At 41.6% G+C, this 21,666-nt stretch overlaps 1 long non-coding RNA gene across 2 annotated transcripts; it reads left to right on the top strand.

Annotated features, from left to right (window-relative positions):
* The first annotated feature begins 831 nt into the window (after positions 1-831).
* On the top strand, positions 832-17,516 carry LOC147359179 (uncharacterized). Of its 2 annotated transcripts, none has more exons than XR_015140577.1 (3): positions 832-997; positions 16,805-17,012; positions 17,345-17,516. It is a non-coding gene; the product is annotated as an uncharacterized LOC147359179 (long non-coding RNA). The 2 variants fall into 2 exon arrangements; XR_015140576.1 differs by lacking the exon at positions 832-997 and adding an exon at positions 1,085-1,178.
* Positions 17,517-21,666: the final 4,150 nt, after the last annotated feature.

Here is a 21,666-nt window from a genome sequence, read left to right as displayed (position 1 = left end):
GCGGGCGGGAGGGCGGCGCGCCGGCCCGGGGCGCAAGGGTGTCCGGCCGCGGCGGAGGCGGGGGGCCCCGCGCGCGCCGCTCGGGAGCGGAGACAGGGGGGCCTGCGACCCAGCCCCCTGGGGGGGAGTCCCGGGAACTCGCTCCGAGTGCCGGGGAGGCAGCGTCCCGCGAGCCAAGAGGGGCGCCGAGGCGGGAGCGCAGAGGAGAGTGAGGAAGCAGGGGCGAATTTCCCAGAGAAGCTGCCGAGCCGTCCCACCGGCCGACGCGTCACTGGGCTCCCGGCTCCGCGGAGGGAGGACCCCCCTCCAGAAACAACGAGGAGAGGGCCAGGGGGCGGGGCGGGTAGCCTTGAAGACCACCCCTCTGGGCTAGAGCGGGGAAGCGAAAGCGGAGTAGGGATGACAAGGGCTAGTGGCGGACAGTCCGGAGGCCGGGGCTTCGCGGCTGCCAGCGCCCGGATCCCAGCGACCTCCGACGCGCAGCAGGGTCGGGCGCGGGTCCTTCCCCATCAACGCGCCCGTCTGGAGTCCCTCAAACTGCCACCGCCCCTGTGGTCCGTGGAGTGGGTGCAGAGGGCCCGCTCCCTACGCCGCCGCTGCTGCTGCCGCCGCCGCTCGGTGCCGCCGTCCGCGCCTCCTCCGCCTCCCCAGCTCCTCCCGCGGGGCCCGCGTCACCTCTCGGCCGTGGAGGCCCGAGCACCGCGGATGCCCGGCGGGCGGCGCCCACCCTCCCGAAGGCGATCAGTGGACTGGGGCCGGGCGGGGAGAGGTTGGGGAGGGTGGGAGGGAGGGAAGTAAGGGAAGAGAGTGAGCTGGGCGGAGGAGGAGAGCGGGAGTTTCAAGGGCGGGGGTGTGGAGAGGGGAGCTTGAGAGCCGGCGTCGGGAGAGAGGGAAGAGTTAAGAATCGAGGTGGATGGAGAGCGCTGTGGGTCAGCTGGAGAGGTAGAGAACCAGGAGCGCAGGGACCGGCGACGGGCGTGTCGGGTCCGGAGACTGAGTGAGATCCGGGAGTGAGGGCTCGCAGGGGTTTTGAACCCGGAATGGGGCGGGAGCGGGGGGCGGGGGGAGGGGGCGGGAGGCGGGCGGCGCGCAAGGTGTCAGGCTGGAGGGGGAAAAAGTATGAGCGCTTGGAGGGGCTCTTGAGCTGCCAAGGGCGGAGTCCTGGAAGGAAGGAGACTGTAAGTGTTGGGACGGATTGGTTCCTCGGGGGATCCTCATGGCGAAGAAACCGCAGGAGAGGCTGGAGAAGTGGGAGGTGACACTGGGAGAGTTAGGGTTTGTCTGGGAAAGGTGTGCGGATGAGGAGGAGACCGGAGGCTGTAAATGTGAAGGCGAAGGACTAAGGATCGGTCGGAGAATGGGGATCAGCCGGTGCTTGGGCCAAGGGCTTCGTTCTATTCGGCCCTCTTTGGCGGGCCTTATCTAGAGAGTAGTGGCAGGGAAGCCAGGGGATAGGGTTAGTGGGAGAGTCTGGTTTTCCAAGCACAGGGACGGGTAAGATGAAAGAGGTTGAGAGTGAACAGAAAACCAGCTCCTGGAGAATGGCAGTGGCCGCCGCTGCCCTGTGTTTTGGGTAGGGCTGAGCCCCGCCCTGACAACCCTCTGGGTATGGTGGAGTGGGGCGGGACTGGGAGCTAGTGGAGAGGGGTAGAGTTGAGGCCAGCGGGACTGGTTGCCAGGGATCACCCCTTCTGCCTGCTCTTGGTAAGCGCAGTGGATGACTGAGGTGGGGTACGTGTACGTGTGTGTGTATCTACGTATACGTTCACACCCCTCCCCCGCCTTCCACGCTAGCTTTGTTTAGTACCAGGCCAGATTACCGTCTGATGAGTAGTGTAAGGCCTTGGGGACTTGTATTGTATTTATCTTCTTGGTGTGTAGCAAACTCTCTCCTCCTCCCGCTCCCCGTTCCCCGGGTAGCATCTGACTAGCTCCCAATTTAAGAGACCTGGGAATACACAAAGCTGCCTTGGAAGTCTCTTGTGGTTTCTAAGCATCAATGTCTTCTGTTTCTTTTCTCCCACCCCTTGTAAGGGAAAAGTTTACTTAAGTGCTTTTATTTATTTACTCATTTATTTACATTACTCACCTACTTCAAATCAAGCTCTCACAGCCCCAAGTAATTCAGTTTTCATCTCTTTGGAGTTAGTTTGATGAGATCATATGAATCCAAATTTATGTGATTTTGTTGTAGAATTAGGGGATTATTATATATCTCTAATCCAGCCTCATCATTTTATGGGAACTAGAGGACTAAGGTCAGCCAGCTAGTAAATGGCAGCATTGCAACTAGAACCTAGATACTTTTACTCCTGCTTGAAACCATTGCAATTTTAAACCCTAGCTGCACCTTTTTAAAATATCACCTGAGTCTAACCCTAGATCAAATGAATCAGTCTCTGGCGTAAGGACTCTGGTCAAGAGTATATTTTGAAAATTCCTAAGTACATAGCAAAGGTTGGAAACTATACTAAGTGCATTACAATAAAAGGTAAGGAGGAGAAACTGGGAAGTGGAAAACAAAAAGAACACTTCTAGTGAGACTGATTTTTTTACCTAAAATTGGAATATTGAGTTTTTAAATAACATCCACACTTTCCTTTTCACTAATATGCAATGACAGGTAACAGTAAATACACATATCTATGACCTTTACCTCACTGCCACTAAAATACACTAAAAGCTCCTTTAAAAGAAAGGAGAATAGAGCTAAAAACAAAAAGGATGGGTGGAACACTCTACCTTATTCACCTATTTCTGAGCCAGATTTTAAGCACCACCACCTCCATTCCCCAGCCAGCTATCAACCCAAGTAGAAACAGACGGCTAAGTTCCTAAGTTGCTTCAGTCGTGTCCGACTCTGTGCGACCCCATAGACGGCAGCCCACCAGGCTCCCCCGTCCCTGGGATTCTCCAGACAAGAACACTGGGAGTGGGTTGCCACCTCCTTCTCCACTGCATGAAAGTGAAAAGTGAAAAGTGAAAGTGAAGTCGCTCAGTCGTGTCCGACTCTTAGCGACCCCATGGACTGCAGCCTACCAGGCTCCTCCATCCATGGGGTTTTCCAGGCAAGAGTACTGGGGTGGGGTGCCATTGCCTTCTCCAAGAAACAGACTACCCGGAGTACATAAAATGTGAACTTAGAAGAGGTTGTCCAAACTGAACAATTTTGGCTTATTTTATAGCAGAGTCACACCCTGGGCCACGCACTGTTTTCTACCAGTCACAAAGTATGCTGAGTGCCTGCAGTTGTGTCTCCCAGAACCCCTCCTACCTCTCACCTGCCTAGAGATAATGCCAGCATATAAAACTCAATGTGCATAAGCTGGTATCACAGGGACACCTGATTTCTTATAGGATTGGATAAAGCAGAAGTGTATTTCCTTTTTACATTTCTTTACTACAAACAACTACATGTGTTTTTCCTATTAAAGGGAATGCTTAGCAGTGGAGGTATCTTAAAATCATCTTCCACTCTGATTCATACACCTTTTGAAAATAAAAATTTGTCACAGTATTTATATAACATACAGAATCCCATAGAATTTGAAATGGGCTACTTTTCAAAGCAGTAGACCCAAGTTAAAGTAAGATTGGTATGCTGAGAACTAAAACGCCTTCCAAAGATCTCTTGTCTTTTGATCTCTGTTTTGTTTTGTTTGTTCTGGTTTAGTATTTAACCTAAAATGTTTATCTCATCTCATTATGTCTTGTAAGGCATTATGTTTTACTTAAGCATGTCCCTCAAATATATGAACACATTTGAAGTTGAGTTGAAAGTGAATTGTTCTTACTTACCTTTAGGAGTAACTATCCATGTTCATCTTCGTTCTTCATTGAGTTCTCAAGGTCTTCTTGACAGGCCACAAACTAACTCAGAAATGCAAATCCTTTCTTTAGTTCCTATAGGAGCATAAGTTTGTGAAGCCTGTAAGCCTGTGGACTTTGAGTTTTGCATAAGGGTACGGATTCAGAAAATGAAGATCATGGCATCCAATCCCATCACTTCATGGGAAATAGATGGGGAAACGGTGGAAACAATGTCAGACTTTATTTTTCTGGACTCCAAAATCACTGCAGATGGTGACTGCAGCCATGAAATTAAAAGACGCTTACTCCTTGGAAGGAAAGTTATGTCCAACCTAGATAACATTCAAAAGCAGAGACATTACTTTGCCAACAAAGGTCTGTCTAGTCAAGGCTATGGTTTTTCCTGTGGTCATGTATGGATGTGAGAGTTGGACTGTGAAGAAGGCTGAGTGCCGAAGAATTGATGCTTTTGAAGTGTGGTGTTGGAGAAGACTCTTGAGAGTCCCTTGGACTGCAAGGAGCTCCAACCAGTCCATTCTGAAGGAGATCAGCCCTGGGATTTCTTTGGAAGGAATGATGCTGAAGCTGAAACTGCAGTACTTTGGCCACCTCATGCAAAGAGTTGACTCATTGGAAAAGACTCTGATGCTGGGAGGGATTGTGGGCAGGAGGAGAAGGGGACAACAGAGGATGAGATGACTGGATGGCATCTCTGACTCGATGGACGTGAGTCTGAGTGAACTCCGGGAGTTGGTGATGGACAGGGAGGCCTGGCGTGCTGTGGTTCATGGGGTCGCAAAGAGTCGGACACGACTGAGAGACTGAACTGAACTGAAGGGCTAATTAGGGCTTCCATGGTGGCTCAGTGGTTAAGAATCTGCCTGCCAATGCAGGAGACATGAGTTTGATCGCTGGGTAAGAAAGATTCCCTGGAGAAGGAAATAGCAACCCAGTCCACTATTCTTGCCTGAAAAATCCCATGGACGGAGGAGCCTGGCGAACTATGGTTCACTAAGGCAGACACAACTTAGTGACTAAACAACAACAACGAGGGCTAATTACTTGTAATCTACTAAATAAGTTATAGGAGGCATATCTAAACTAAAATCAAAACTGTAATAATCAGTAAAATTTACTGAGGACTCAGTACTCTGCTGGAGAAGGCAATGGCACCCAACTCCAGTACTCTTGCCTGAAAAATCCCATGGACAGAGGAGCCTGGTAGGCTGCAGTCCAGGGGTTGCTAAGAGTCAGACATGACTGAGCGACTTCACTTTCACTTTTCACTTTCATGCATTGGAAAAGGAAATGGCAACCCACTCCAGTATTCTTGCCTGGAGAATCCCAGGGATAGGGGAGCCTGGTGGGCTGCCGTCTATGGGGTCCCACAGAGTCGGACATGACTGAAGCGACTTAGCAGCTGCAGCAGTACTCTCCTAACAGATCTGGATGCCTCACAATGCTTAGAATCATTGCAGCCCTCAGTTTCTCCTAACAGATCTCCCTGCTTCTGTCCTTGCGGCTTTCAGTCTTTTCTCAACACAGCATAAAGACAAATCCTCCTAAAATATTAGTCAGATCATGTCACTCTACTGGTCAAAATCCTGTGGTGGCACCCTAGTTGACTCAGTCAGAATTTAACCCCTTAAATGTCCTGCAAGTCCCATATAACCTCTCTGACCTCATCTACTAGTCTCTTGTTAGGCTTTCCTCTAGCTGTTCCTTCTGCCCAAAATACTGTTCACCCCGATATTCACATGGCCTACTCCCCTTCTGCACATTTCTGCTTAGTTTTCCATCCTGTTTAATATTCCAGCCTGCTTCACCTGCTCCCTGGTCACTCTAGTCTCCTTTACCTTACCCTGATTTTTCCATGACACTTGCCACTCTCCAACTTTTACTCCAAGTTGAATAATACCCCCGCTTTTTATGTTTATCATTAACCTTTAACTTCCCACACAAGAATATTTAAGCACATGAACAAAGTAAGATTTTTACTAATGTAGCATATGGACCTAGAACAGTACATCACATGTAGTAGGTATTCCAACAAATAAATACTCGTTGAGTTAATTTCTGGGAAGAGAATCTTGTCATGATTGGTTTAAGTTGGGTGGGAGAAAAGGAAATGAGTGCATGCTCAGCCATGTCTGACTTTTCTGTGATTACATGAACTGTAGCACACCAGCCTTCTCTGCCCACGGAATTCTCCAGGCAAGCATACTGATTTTGGGTTATCCATTTCCTACTCAAGGGAATCTTCCCGACCCAGGAATTGAACCCATGTCTCCTGTGTCTCCTGCATTGGCTGGTGGACTCTTCACCCCTGGGTCACCTGGGAAGTCCAAGAAAAGGAAAAAGCAGCTTCGAAAGGAAGAAACATAGGTGGAAAGAAATAAGATCTAAAGTCTTTGTCTGAGGTTCCTTTAGGATTCCACTACTGCCTATCTCCGTAGCCTTATCTGCAACTCAGCCTACCAACACACACCCCTCTTCAGCCATGACAAATGACTTGTACTTTATTGAACATATAAAGTTTCTCATCTTTAGGACTTTCTTTTATATTCCCCCAACTTGAACCACCCTTTCTGCTCCATCTGCCATAACCTTCCTCTCTGTCAGTAACTTGTCTTCTCTACCGTGTGCTCATCCCTTCCTTTTTTGTGCTTCCTCCTGTTTGCCCCAGGCTCTCTTAGCACTGTACTGCCTTACTCACAGATAGCACATGTCACACAGGGCTGGACCCATTTATCTCCGTCTGGCTCCTCAACCAGGCCATGAATGCTTAAGGGCAAGGAATATGCCTTTCACTCCAGTTTCCCCAGGGCCTATCAGACTGTCTCATGTATTACAAACTCTTGATAGATATATGCACAATTACATGAGCGGTCACAAAATAATGAGAAAAATCACTGTTGCTGGAGAATGAGGCAGGGAGTTGTAGCAAGAGATAAAGCTGGGAAAATAGGCAGTGGCAACATTATGCTATAACCTTATGTGCTCTGCTGAAGAATTTGAACTTATCCTATAGTCATCAGATAGGCAGTGGAGGTTTCTTTATTCAGAGAACTGACATGATCAGCTTTGATTTTCAGAATATCCTGCCTTCACTTCTTCATGCATATCCAAAACACCTGCTAATAGAATTACTGAAAGGACACAGATGTGCGGTGATTTAGGCATGGAGACACAAATAGCAGAATTTTTTACTTCCTGTCTTCAGAATTTATTTTTCTGGCTATGTTACTCAGTAGATTATAACAGCATGATAATGAGGCCAAGGTCGTGGTTTAAATCCCTGGGTGAGTCAGTCAGTGCAGTGGCCACAGCTGACTGTTAATCTTTGCCAGTTGTCAGATGACAACATGTTATTTCTTGACCAGGAACTGGGTGGAAGGATATGACTGGTTCATCAAAAGTTAATCAGCATTATTGGAAAAATAACTCAAAGTGCTTAGCTATGACTGTAGGACCATACTGTCATTTTAAATCAAAATAACAGTATTATATTAGTGATAACAAAAGAGCATGGCATCAGGGAAAGAATATATTGTTTGTTGCTAGAAAATAAGCTAGAGATTAGAACAGTTTAATTATTAGGATTTGAAGCCAAGAAGTAATGAAAAACTTAGAGGATGTTGGTGTAGATAAGCTTATTAATTACTTTTTTGTGCATCTAGCAATATAGGAAGTTATTTCTTAATTATTATGTCATAAAACCCATAGAGCCATTTATATTAAAAAGGGGAAATCATATTCTAATCATCTTTCATTTATAGCATTATAAAGTTATTTCTATTTTTATTCCCTCCTAGCAATCAATAAGCACATCTTTAAAGTGATATAGGACAGTATTCAAGGTTGGGCCATATAGACATAATTAATGTAAATATTTTCTTAATTACATCTTCATCTTAATTACAACTCTGACCACTTTCAGAAGTGAAAAAACAAGTGAATTTTATGAGATCAGAAATAAACACAAAACCCTTAATGAACAAATATAGCTAAGCATTAAATATCAATTAAATAGCAACAGCTGCTAACGTCATAAAAGATAATCAACTAGGCATTATGTGCTTCCTGATAGAAAAATTATACAACTATATGTAGAAGTTGTTTTCCCCCCCCACCAAAAAAAAAAATCAAACCTAAATTTACAACACCTTCTTAATACATCAACCAATTTATAGGAAATAGAACAGAGGAACATATTAAACTATACCAAGGTCCCCTACTAACTGGTGACCTGGAGCAAGACTGATCTCCTGGAGCCTCGGTCTTCTCACACATGACCTTGTAAGAAGTGCCTCCCCACAGTGTAGTTATGAGGACTGAACAAGTGTGCTGAGAGCATTATGCAGAATAGCAGACATAGAATAAAAGTGAATGAATCCCTTCTCAAAGCTATTTCTCCATCAAGTTCCATATCTCAGTTTCCATGATCCCTTTGACTATATTTATTTATACCTGTTTAGGTTTTTGTATCCCTTGACTATATTTATTTATACCTATTTAGGTCTTTGTATCTGTCTCATCTCCCCAACTTCATTTTAAATTCAAGGCCAAATTTTACTTTCCTCATTGTAAACAATATTAATAGTACTTAAGAGCCATCCTGTGTGTCAGATAGCATGCTAAGCTCCTCACTTACCTAATCCTAACAGTGATTCAGATATTAACCCCATTTTAGAAACCTACAAAGGGAGGTGTATTTCAGATAACTACTGAGTGATGGAACCAGAATTGACAATGAAGTATCTCAATTCTAATCTCTGCTCTCGTAAGCATGGTACTTCTATCCCACTCAGGCACATTGTAGGAATGCCATGGGAGTCTTTGAAAATTGCAAGTAGACCCAATGTACGAGTTACCATATAAGACATACAAATGTGCATGTTAATAACAAAACTTACTTAAATAAGACTTGTATTAGAGTCAAATAAAATTTATTCTGCGAGTAAACTGCACCATGGGATTTCACTCTGTAGAATACTCTACAGAATATTTTACAGGGCAAAACCCAGATTTGGGTTTTGTTTTGTTTTGGTTTGGTTTTTTTGGCCACATCTAGTCAAGTCTATGGTTTTTCCAGTGGTCATGTATGGATGTGAGAGTTGGACTGTGAAGAAGGCTGAGTGCCGAAGAATTGATGCTTTTGAAGTGTGGTGTTGGAGAAGACTCTTGAGAGTCCCTTGGACTGCAAGGAGATCCAACCAGTCCATTCTGAAGGAGATCAGCCCTGGGATTTCTTTGGAGGGAATGATGCTGAAGCTGAAACTCCAGTACTTTGGCCACCTCATTCGAAGAGTTGACTCATTGGAAAAGACTCTGATGCTGGGAGGGATTGGGGGCAGGAGGAGAAGGGGACAACAGAGGATGAGATGGCTGGATGGCATCACTGACTCGATGGACGTGAGTCTGAGTGAACTCCGGGAGTTGGTGATGGACAGGCAGGCCTGGCGTGCTGTGATTCATGGGGTCGCACAGAGTCGGACACGACTGAGCGACTGAACTGAACTGAGAGACTTGCAGAATCCTAGTTCCTAGACCAGGAATCAAACCCAGTCCCCAGTGGTGGAAACGTGGAGTCCAAACCATTGGACCACCAAGGAATTCCCCAAAACCAAGTTTTTTTTACAGCAAATAAATTTCAAGGAAAAAAATTAAAAAGAGGTGAAGAGGGGATCTATACTTTAAATGAAACTTAAAAAACATCAACCAAGTGCAAGGATTCATGGACCTCATCTTTTAAAAAATGAGTGGAAAACTTTTATAAGAGACCAGGCAATTTGGACAGTAACGAGGCACCTGATAATAATAGAGAATCATGGTTGCTTTATTTGGTTAATAATGATAATGTGATGATGTTAGAAAAGTAAAGAATCCTTAGTGACACATACTAAAATACCTATAGATGAAACTATTTGATATCTGAGATTTGCTTCAAAATAATATGGATGGAGGTGCGAATGGGGCAAAACTGGCCATAAAATATAGTAAAAAATAAAATCTTTAAAATAAATGTTTTTAGAAATATTTTCTTTCCAAAGAAGTCTCTATCTTCCACTCTAGCTGCCTTCATTAAACTAGAAAATCAACAGAATCAGATAATCCTTTATCAAGCATTTGTTATTTGATGAATAGATACTATGTTAGTGCTTTCACATTTTTTTACCACCTTCTTCTACCAACATACGAAGAATAAGTATCATTACATTTTATAGGTAAGGAAACAGCCTGAGAGGTTTAGGGATTCAATCAAAGGAAGAGATTGAATTTTAAGGCAAATTTTCAGTCTGACTTTCAATCCGGTATTTATGCCTCTATACACAATTGTTTATTATAGTGGTATGTATATATTCCGTTTCCCTGACTAAAATTTGTGTGTGTATATGTGTGCGCGTGCATACGTGCATGTGCAAGTGAACGCTAAGTTGTGTCTGACTCTGTGACTCAATGGACTGTAGCCCGCCAGGCTCCTCTGTCCATGGAATTCTCCAAGCATGAATACTGGAGTGAGTTGCCATTTCCAGGAAGATTTCCAGGGGATCTTCCTGGCCCAAGGATCGAACGAGCGTCTTATGTCTCCTGCATTGACAGATGGGTTTTTTTTTTACTGCTGTACCACCAGGGAAAGCCCAAAATCTCAATACACTTTACTATAGTGTCTAACATACAATAGGCATAGTTATATTTAACCCAAGCTAGTCCCCAGTAGGAGAAAGCAATGGCACCCCACTCTAGTACTCTTGCCTGGAAAATCCCATGGATGGAGGAGCCTGGTAGGCTGCAGTCCATGGGGTCGCTAAGAGTCAGATATGACAGAGCAACTTCACTTTCACTTTTCACTTTCATGCATGGGAGAAGGAAATGGCAACCCACTCCAGTGTTCTTGCCTGGAGAATCCCAGGGACGGGGGAGCCTGGTGGGCTGCCGTCTATGGGGTCGCACAGAATCAGACACGACTGAAGTAACTTAGCAGCAGCAGCAGTCCCTAGTAACTGTAATATTTAAAATGCCAAAAAAATTTACAAGAGAAACTGTTTTCTTAATGTTCCAGTTTGCCCAGAATGCTGCTGTTGCTGCTAAGTCGCTTCAGTCCTGTCCGACTCTGTGCGACCCCATAGATGGCAGCCCACCAGGCTCCCCCATCCCTGGGACTCTCCAGGCAAGAACACTGGAGTGGGTTGCCATTTCCTTCTCCAAAGCATGAAAGTGAAAAGTGAAAGTGAAGTCGCTCAGTCGTGTCCGACCCTAAGCGACCCCATGGACTGCAGCCCTCCAGGCTCCTCCATCCATGAGATTCTCCAGGCAAGAGTACTGTAGTGGGGTGCCATTGTGGTCCTTGTTTAATCTGTTGATCAGATGTAGGTATTAGTTGTTGCTCAGTTCAGTTCAGTTCAGTCTCGCAGTCATGTTTGACTCTTTGCGACCCCATGAATCGCAGCACGCCAGGCCTCCCTGTCTATCACCAACTCCCGGAGTTTACCCAACTCATGTCCGTCAAGTCGGTGATGCCATCCAGCCATCTCATCCTCTGTCATCCCCTTTTCCTCCTGCCCACAATCCCTGGCAGCATCAGGGTCTTTTCCAATAAGTCAGCTCTTCGCATGAGGTGGCCAAAGTATTGGAGTTTCAGCTTCAGCATCAGTCCTTCCAATGAACACCCAGGACTGATCTCCTTTAGGATGGACTGGTTGGATCTCCTTGCAGTCCAATGGACTCTCAAGAGTCTTCTCCAACACCACACTTCAAAAGCATCAGTTCTTTGGCGCTCAGCTTTCTTCACAGCACAACTCTCACATCCATACATGACCACTGGAAAAACATAGCCTTGACTAGATGGACCTTTGTTGGCAAAGTAATGTCTCTGCTTTTGAATATGTTATCTAGGTTGGTCATAACTTACCTTCCAAGGAGTAAGCTTCTTTTAATTTCATGGCTGCAATCACCATCTGCAGTGATTTTGGAGCCCAAAAAAATAAAGTCTGACACTGTTTCCTCATCTATTTGCCATGAAGTGATGGGACCAGATGCCATGATCTTCGTTTTCTGAATGTTGAGCTTTAAGCCAACTTTTTCACTCTCCTCTTTCACTTTCATCAAGAGGCTCTTTAGTTCCTCTTCACTTTCTGCCATAAGGGTGGTGTCATCTAAATATCTGAGGTTATTGATATTTCTCCCAGCAATCTTGATTCCAGCTTGTGCTTCTTCCAGCCCAGCATTTCTCATTATGTATTCTGCATATAAGTTAAATAAGCAGGGTGACAATATACAGCCTTGACGTAGTACTTTTCCTATTTGGAACCAGTCTTGTTCCATGTCCAGTTCTAGCTGTTGCTTCCTGACCTGCATATAGATTTCTCAAGAGGCAGGTCAGATAGTCTGGTATTACCATCTCTTTCAGAATTTTCCACAGTTTATTGTGATCCACACAGTCAAAGGCTTTGGCATAGTCAATAAAGCAGAAATAGATGTTTTTCTGGAACGCCCTTGCTTTTTCGATGATCCAGCAGATGTTGGCAATTTGATCTTGGGTTCCTCTGCCTTTTCTAAATCCAGCTTGAACATCTGGAAGTTCACCGTTCATGTATTGCTGAAGCCTGGCTTGGAGAATTTTGAGCATTACTTTACTAGCATGTGAGATGAGTGCAATTGTGCAGTAGTTTGAGCATTCTTTGGCATTGCCTTTCTTTGGGATTGGAATGAAAACTGACCTTTTCCAGTCCTGTGGCCACTGCTGAGCTGTCCAAATTTGCTGGCATATTGAGTGCAGCACTTTCACAGCATCATCTTTCAGGATTTGAAATAGCTCCACTGGAATTCCATCACCTCCACTAGCTTTGTTTGTAGTGATGCTTTCTAGGGCCCACTTGACTTCACATTCCAGGATGTCTGGCTCTAGGTGAGTGATCACACCATCATGATTATCTTGATCCTGAAGATCGTTTTTGTACAGTTCTGTGTATTCTTGCCACCTCTTCTTAATACCTTCTGCTTCTGTTAGGTCCATACCATTTCTGTCCTTTATTGAGCCCATCTTTGCATGAGATGTTCCCTTGGTATCTCTAATTTTCTTGAAGAGATCTCTAGTCTTTCTCATTCTGTTGTTTTCCTCTATTTCTTTGCATTGATCGCTGAGGAAGGCTTTCTTATGTCTCCCTGCTATTCTTTGGAACTCTGCATTCAGATGCTTATATCTTTCCTTTTCTCCTTTGCTTTTTGCTTCTCTTCTTTTCACAGCTATTTGTAAGGCCTCCACAGACAGCCATTTTGCTTTTTTGCATTTCTTTTCCATGTTGTTTAGTTGTTGCTACTCATTTCAAAGTATCCCAGTTTTCACCCCAAATTTTATGATCAGGCTATATTAGTGTAATATCTCAGTTGGACAATATATAAATAAAATTCAAACAGTATTCCCCAGGTCTATGTCATAACCATCCTGTGATACCATAGTATATGCTAGACATTTAATAAATTTGGTTGGAGTTCCTGTGTTCTCCATTACAAAGGAGTAAATTTTTTTTTAAAGTAAATCACTTTGGTTAATACTAATATTAATGTTCTCCCCTCTGACAAGTTGTTTTTTGTTTTTAACCCTAGCTGGAATCCAGAAATAGCTAAAAAGAATACCAAGAAAATGGAGCCCTTCTTTTAACAAAGAATCATGACTAAACGAATGAAGCTGCCTAGGATTTGTAAGACAAGCATAATAAATTGATACAGAACTCATCAATATAGGCTGAAATACTGTACAAGAAGATAAGTTTTAAGAATCTTCCCAACTAGAAAAAAAGATAACCGTTTTTATTTGAGAGCAGGTTAAGAAGGGACTCTAGAAGTCTGGCCAAAATCTAATGAGGTAGAAATAGCCTGTAATCCAAGATTTCCTACAATATTGTGGCTCTCAAAGACAAAGGGTGGGTTTATCTTTTGCAACATGAACTGACTACTGTATACTTCAAATGTCTCCCTCTGCCTATGAGAATTGCTTTGGTCTTATCTAGATGGTACCTGGTCCAACTGCTTTCGTCCAAGTCCTTTACTCCACCAGACACTGAAATTCAAGAAACCTCACCTTAGATCTGATGAAAGGAGATGCAAAGCTTACTATCAGCTGTGTACTAATGATACTGCATCCCTAATTACTTCACTATCTTCCTGATTAGCGTCATATAACACTAAACTGAAAGAGAGATAGAAAAGAGTCCTGTCATTTCCCACAAGGGAAAGGTGAGGAAAAGATTAGCAGAAGAGATACAGAATAATCCAAGTTTGTTAAAGTCTTTACCTTTAGTCAAGGGAAATTTAGTTCATCCAAAACCCAGAGAGAGAAAAATCAGTTTATCATGTTTATTGGCTGGATATTTTATGAGGTGCCTACTATTAATATATGGGTTTCCCAAGTGGCACCAGTGGTAAAGAACCTGCCTGCCGATGCAAGAGACATAAGAGACACGGGTTCTATCCCTGGGTCAGGAAGATTCCCTAGCGGAGGGCATGGCAACCCACTCCAGTATTCTTGCCTGGAGAATCCCATGGACAGAGGAGCCTAGCAGGCTATAGTCCATAGGGTCACAAAGAGTCAGACAGGACTGAAGTGACTTAGCATGTACACACACGTGCTATTAATATTTACAGAGAAAAATGTCACCGTGCTAATAGCTTGGAGAAAGTCATTCAACTTTGGGGCCTCAGTTTCTCTCTTGTAAAATAAAATTTCTCTACAAGGAATCTTTTCTACCTTTTAAATGTAGTCATTCTATGAAATATTGCAATTATCTAATGCTCACTTCTGGAACATCATTCAAACAGCAAGCATGGACCAGGAACTATTGAGAATAGCATAACTATATGAAAAATAAAATGTCTACCTCAAGAAGTTCACAGTGTAGTATGAGAGACATGCAAATATTTATAATCCATTTGATACATGCTATAAGAAAGGTATCTATAAAATTATGCAAAGTACAGATATACCTAACTCTTATGAGAAACCATGGAAAGAAAACTTTTAATGGGTATTGAAGACCAGAAAGAAAGTTTGTTATGCAGCAGAGAAAAGATGAATACCCAGAATTGCAAATCATTTTGTACAAGATTGAATATGGGTTTTAAGAGATTGGGAAGGGGCAGTTGCTGGAGATGATACTGGAAACTGAGCTAGACCAGAACCTCTAAGATATGTTAAAGAGTTTGGGCTTCATCCTGCAACAGTGCTTCTCAAACTTGAATGTGCATATAAATCATCTCTATATATTTCATTAAAATGCAGATTCTAATTCAGTTAGTTTGGGTGGAGATAGATTCTGCATTTCCAATGAGCTCCGAGCAATGCCTCCTATACTGCTGATCTATTTTGAGCATGAAGGGTATTCTAAAGCAGAGATGTGATGTGGTGAGGTTGTTTTTAAAAACTGTTACTCTATAAAGGTCTTCCCTGGTGGCTCAGCAATAAAAAATCTGCCTACAATGCAGGAGATGCGGGATCTATCCCTGGGTCGGGAAGATCCCCAGGGGGAACTGAGCAGGACGCACCCTGTAAAAATGTAGGAAATGAAGAAAAACAAGTATGGTAGTCAACAGAAAAATTGGGAAGCTATTAACTCTCCTCAATTAATTTATTTAAATGAATAAAATCTCATTAGATCAATGTTGAACTGCATCTCAAAGATAAGAAAACACTGTAAAAGTACACTCGATTTGAGAATCCCCTAGTGCTCCAGTGGTTAGGACTCGGATTCCATTGTAGGGGGCATGGGTTTGATTCCTGGTCAGGGAACTAAGGTCCCGCAAGCCATGTGGAATCACCCCCTCCAAAAAAAGTATACTTGTTTGGCTACAACAATCTTTTGCCATTTTCCTGTTTAACTCTTTAATAGTCTAAGGTTGATCTAGAGCTATGTTGTCCAATGTGGTAGTTACCAGCCGTAACTACACACAGATGGCTATTTAAATTTTTATTAATTTATTGTTATATTACTTAAAATTAAGTAACATGAAAAATTCAGTTCTTGGGGACTTCCCTGACAATCCAGTGGTTAAGACCCCAAGCTCCCAATGCAGGGGGTGAAGGCTGGATCCCTGGTCGAACTAAGATCCCACATGCAGCATGACACAGCCAAAAAAAAAAAAATTAAATTCCTCATATGATCCAGTGATCCCACTCCTAGGCATATCTGGAGAAAAGTATAATTCAGAAAGATACATGCACCCCAGTGTTCACAGCACCACTATTTATAATAGTTAAGACATGGAAGCAACCTACATGTCCATCAACAGATGAAGGAATAAAGAAGATGTGGTATATATACACAATGGAATGTTACTCAGCCATTTCCAACAACATGGATGGACCTAGAGATTATCATACTAAGTGAAGTAAGTCAGCCAGAGAAAGGCAAATGTATCTGCTTATAGATGGAACCTAAAAAATGATACAAATGAACTGATTTATAAAACAGAAACAGATTCACAGACAAAACAAATTTATGGTTACCAAAGGGGAAAGGCAAGAAGGGATAAATTAGAAATTTGGAATTAAAATATATAACTACTATATATAAAATAGATAAATAACAAGGACCTACTGTATAGCACAGGGAACTATACTCTTTATCTTGTAATAACCTATAATGGAAAAGAATCTTTAAAAGATATATATATATATATATACATACACACACACACACATATATATATATATAACTAAATAACTTTGCTGTACACTTGAAAGAAACATGTTGTAAATCATCTAAATTTCAATAAAACTTTTTTAAAAATTCATTTCTTTAATTACACTAAACACATTTCAAGTGCTGTACATAGCTAATGACTACCATTTTGCACAGCATCAATATAGAACATTTTCAACTCAGAAGAAATTTCTATTGCACAGCACTAACAGAGGCTCAGCTAGGCATCTGTAGTCTAAGGAGTCAACATTATGAAAAACATCTCATTATCTCTATTCTTTGTTTATTTCTTTTAGAATGTATCCTTTCCTTCTTGAAAGATTATTCAGTACTTTTTAAATGTGACAATGAATTAAGAAAGGGGAACATTTAAAAACCATATTGAAGGTGAGGACATCTTGGCAGACTCAACAACATCGTTTTCCTTTGAGAAACAACACCAAGATTTGGAACTCCCAGAAGATGTCTCAAGATCATAGCACCCTTGAGAAAATGAGCTAATTTGTAAGTAAGTCTGTGAGAATGATAATAAATACATTATTCCCCATATGTAAACAGTAAATAAGTTTAAGACTAAGTTTCAAAACCTTATACAATTGCCATGATTAATTTAGTCAAGAATAAAAAACTGAGTATTGATGTTTAAAGATAGAGTCTGTGCTTAACATATAGTCATATCCAACTCTTTGTGACCCTTTGAACTGTAGCCCACCAGACTCCTCTGTCCATGGGATTTCCCAGTCAAAAACATTGGAGTGAGTTGTCGTTTTCCTCTTCCAAAGGATCTGTCCAACCCAGGGATCAAACCCAAGTTTCCTGTGTCTCTTTCATTGCAGGTGGATTTTTTACCCGATGAGCCACTGGGAAAGTTCCAGGACTTTTCCCCATAACAACTATAAGCTTATCAATGGAGAAAGAATGCTTTACCTCAAGAGATGCTTTCTGTTATGTATACAAACAAATTCAACACAAACTGATAAATAAAGAAACTTATTGGCTCATTTAACCAGAAAAGCCAGAAGTGTATGTGATTTCAGAATTGATGGGTCTAACAGTCTAGCTATTTTTTTTATCAAGGACTCAATTTCATTCTGAATCTATCCGTGGTGTTGACTTAATTTTAACAATGATTACTTTCACTGACATAGCTGACAAAAATAATCAGGGCCTTTTTATATCTAAGCTGGGGCTTCCCTGGTGACTCAGACAGTAAAGAACCTGCCTGTAATGAGGGAGCCCCGGTTCGATCCTTTGGTGGGAAGATCCCCTGAAGAAGGGAATAGCAACCCACTCCAGTATTCTTGCCTGAAGAATTCCATGAACAGAAGAGTCTGGAGGGCTACAGTCTATGGGGTTGCAAAAAGTCGGACACGGCTGAGCGACTAACACTCTCACTTTTTCACTTTCATATCTAAGCTAGTCTGCTCCCATATTCTTTCAATAGAGTTCTAAATTGTGCACTGATTAGAGCAATTCTCATTCATCCCTGTGGCCAGGGCAGTCCATGACTGCTCTGATGACTTAAGTCTGACTAATCTGAATTCATCATTGTAGCAAGAAGCTTGGTCCACTCAAACCACATGGCTGCCATATAAAAGAGGAAGACAGAAATAAATGTTGGGGAAAGAAACAATGTTTACCATGTCACCAGAAAAAGAAGATTAGTTTTTGGTTCTCATTTATATCAACTTATTTTTTAAATCCTTACATTCCAAGTCATTTTTTTCTTGATAAGAAAAAACTTTGAAAGTGGGCAAATGAGGTTTCAGATTCACAGGGGGAAAAAAATCACATTAGAGAAAGCATAAGGAAGAAAATAATGGCATGAAGGTCAATTTAATTTTTACTGCAGCCACAAAAAGTGGGGGAAATAGAATCAGAAAGAATTGATGGCATAAGGATTATTGGGATATATTCTGATTTTATTCCTGTTGTTTGTGGAAGAGAGAAATTCTTCCCAGCATTACAAATAAGAGTCCTAAAATTCAACCAGACTGGTTCATAGTCTCTTCTTACCCCACCACACTCAGCCCCAACAGAACAATAATATGACCAGGAAAAATGGAATGTGCCAACCATTAGCTTAAACCACCATAGATCTTCCTAAAGCTTGAGATGGGATCAGGTTCCCCCCAAATACTAGAGTTTATGGTAAAAGCTATTATCCAAGCTCAAGTCTGAATTCTCTTAATAGTGAGAAAGCAAGTAATGAAGATTGGTATGAAGCCAAGAATGTCCACTCCACCATCCCTAAGGCCCAATTAAAGACTGTCTCTTGTATTAATTCACAGTGTTGCCCTAGACACAGGCATTGGCTTCTCTGTGATTCAGTGTCCTGGTTTCTAAACTAGAAGTAATAGTTCTTCCTTCACAAAATTTTTGACAGGCTGCGATGCCATGATTTCAGTAAAATTTATCTTGTAAACTGAAAAAAAAAAATACTATCTCTTTGAAAATGTTAGTTTTTATAAACGCTGCTTTGACTTGCTTTATACTATGTATATGTCTTGCCTCCCTCAGTGGATTATTAGTTCCTTGAAATCAGGGACATTATATCCCTACTCAAGCACTAAGCACATACAAAGAGCACTGACTAAAGGATAAAATAGTTGAATGGTGGGGAATCAGTGCTATATATTTGGAAAGTGGAACTAGGTCATTGAAAGAAGTGGAGTGGGTAAAAAAGAATATCACAGCTCTTAGAACTGTTCTAGGGGAGAGGCACAACTTAGGTAACGGATCCTGGGGTAAAATAACTCAGGCGGTTTCACTCCCCAAGACAGGAGCCCACAGAATCCCATTTCTACTTGCAGATTTTCTAATAGCTGTGTTTGATGATCATATTAAATCATCAAATAAATTTGTGCCTCTACAAGTGTTTTATGGATTTATGCCTCCACAAATGCTTTCTTAGTCTTGACAATCTCAATTTAAGTTTCTTATTCCCTTTGGATCTTGTGAAGTGTTTCTCCTCACATAGCATCTGAGAAAACATATTCTATTCATTTACTTCATAACGGCTCCCTTGAACTCTTTGTTGCTTCCCTAACCATTAGAACCTAAGATGTGCTTGCAAACAGGACTTATTATTGACAATCTTCATCTTTTGCAGATGGAAGTGATGACAGACCCACTGCTTTGTATAAAAATATTTTGCTATTTCTATACAAAATATTTTATTAATGGAAACCACACATTATGTTATATTGAAATATTATGACTTGAAATTTGAGTATCTAATGTCTCTAATAATAAAGGCTTCACAGTACAACTGTTGCTTATAGATCTGCAGCTGGCTGGTATTTTAATTTTTAATTTAAATATGACTGATCTGAAATATTAAGAAAAATTCTCCTTGGATCATTGCATTTCAAAAGAAGAAAGCAAATCCAGTTGTTTAATGATGATGCAATCTTTTATTTATAAATTGAGATCATTAGCACTCACCTAATGCTTTCTTTCTACTAAGTATATTCCTAATAATGCTAAATAAAATAAAGGCTCTTTATAATGTTAAATTCACCAGAGCAACATAGCAAAGTATGGAGGTAAGAATTATTAATAACATGTTAAAGGAAAAAACTCATTTCTAAAAACAGTTTCAATAAGCGATAATTATGCAAATAAGTACTGATTTTTAGGTAATAGTTCCAAAGTTGTTCTGTCTTCCCCACTGAATTTTGAATGCCTGCAGGTATGTGAAATGCCTTATTCTTATTATTCACCAAATTCTCTAGCATAGTGCCTTCTACACCATTGACTGCTTATTGAATCTAATTAAAAATCAATAAGCTCTGCTAATAAACCAACAGTAGATAGGCAGTGTTTTGACTTAAAATATTGACACTTGAAAGAAAAATATCTAAGCATAAGAATGTGATTTTCCTCAATTAAAATGTTGAGATTTTTAGACTTCCCTGAAGGTCCAGTGGTTAAGACTCCGAGCTTCCACTGCAGCAGGTGAGGGTTCCACTCCTGAGCAGAAAACTAAGATCCCTGCTGGCCAACAAAAGATCCTCAGTGTGGCCAAAAGTTGAAAAAAAAAAAGCTGAATTTTTTTTCCTTTTCCTTTTAATCTTTATTGTCAACATAAATATTGGGGGAACAAAGTGTGTCAATATATCTGGTTAGTGATAACCACAGTATCAAATTCTAACTCACCTTCATTTAGTTTTAATGTACTTTTTCATTTAATTTTATTTTTTTAGAAAAAGAAAAAAATGATTAAATTCTTTTCTAACACTGAATATAGAAGGTCTTAATTTTCTGCTACAGGATTGCTGATATTTATTTTCATTCTTCATCCCTGTGTGTTTCTATGAAAGGACTATTCTTTTGTTAGTGTGTATATGTTATAGTGATATGATTAAAGTCATATTGTGATGATGATAACCCTTTAGATCACTCCTCACAGAATGTTCTAGAAGTTGGCAGATCTGTTAACCTCAGCCAGAAAGGTTTAGATATTGTATGAATTCCAAGAATCCCCTACAGATAAGGTATACACCTCAGGCTAAAAACTTGAACTGTGTGAGAAGACCTTAATTAGTCTGAGACATTTAAACCAGTCTCCTAAACCTTACTCCAAGAATGAGTCAGTATGTCATGAGAAGAGCTCTCTTGTGAGGGTAAATGAGTTGCCTTGTCATATGGAGGCAGGGAGATGAAAGAGAAGGGAACTGTGCTTGCAAAATTGATCTAATCCTTTAAGCTTGCTGTATGGTTATAATTACCTATACAGTCCATGGAATTCTCTAGGCCAGAAAACTGGAGTGGGTAGCCTTTCCCTTCTCCAGGGGATCTTCCCAACCTAGGGATTGAACCCAGGTCTCCTGCATTGCAGGCAGATTCTTTACCAGATGAGCCACAAGGGAAGCCCAAGAATACTGGAGTGGGTAGCCTATCCCTTCTCCAGGGGATCTTTCCCACCCAGGACTCGAACCGGGCTCTCCTGCATTGCAGGTGGGTTCTTTACCGACTGAGCTATGAGGGAAGCCCGTGGTTATAATTACCTCGTAATAAAAAACATCTTTTACACTTGAGGTGGGTTTTTTTTGCTTTTTTCCCCAATTTTTTGTTCTATCTTAATATTTAGTGAAGTTTTCAACATGACCACTTATTTCTTCTGTCCTGTGGAGAACCAAGGAAGGAAATATTG

This window comes from Bos grunniens, chromosome 14 (assembly GCF_055505025.1).
Source record: "Bos grunniens cultivar Pamir isolate PY7600 chromosome 14, Bosgru_T2T1.0, whole genome shotgun sequence".
Taxonomy (NCBI): domain Eukaryota; kingdom Metazoa; phylum Chordata; class Mammalia; order Artiodactyla; family Bovidae; genus Bos; species Bos grunniens.
This window is presented reverse-complemented; position numbering and strand designations above follow the sequence as displayed.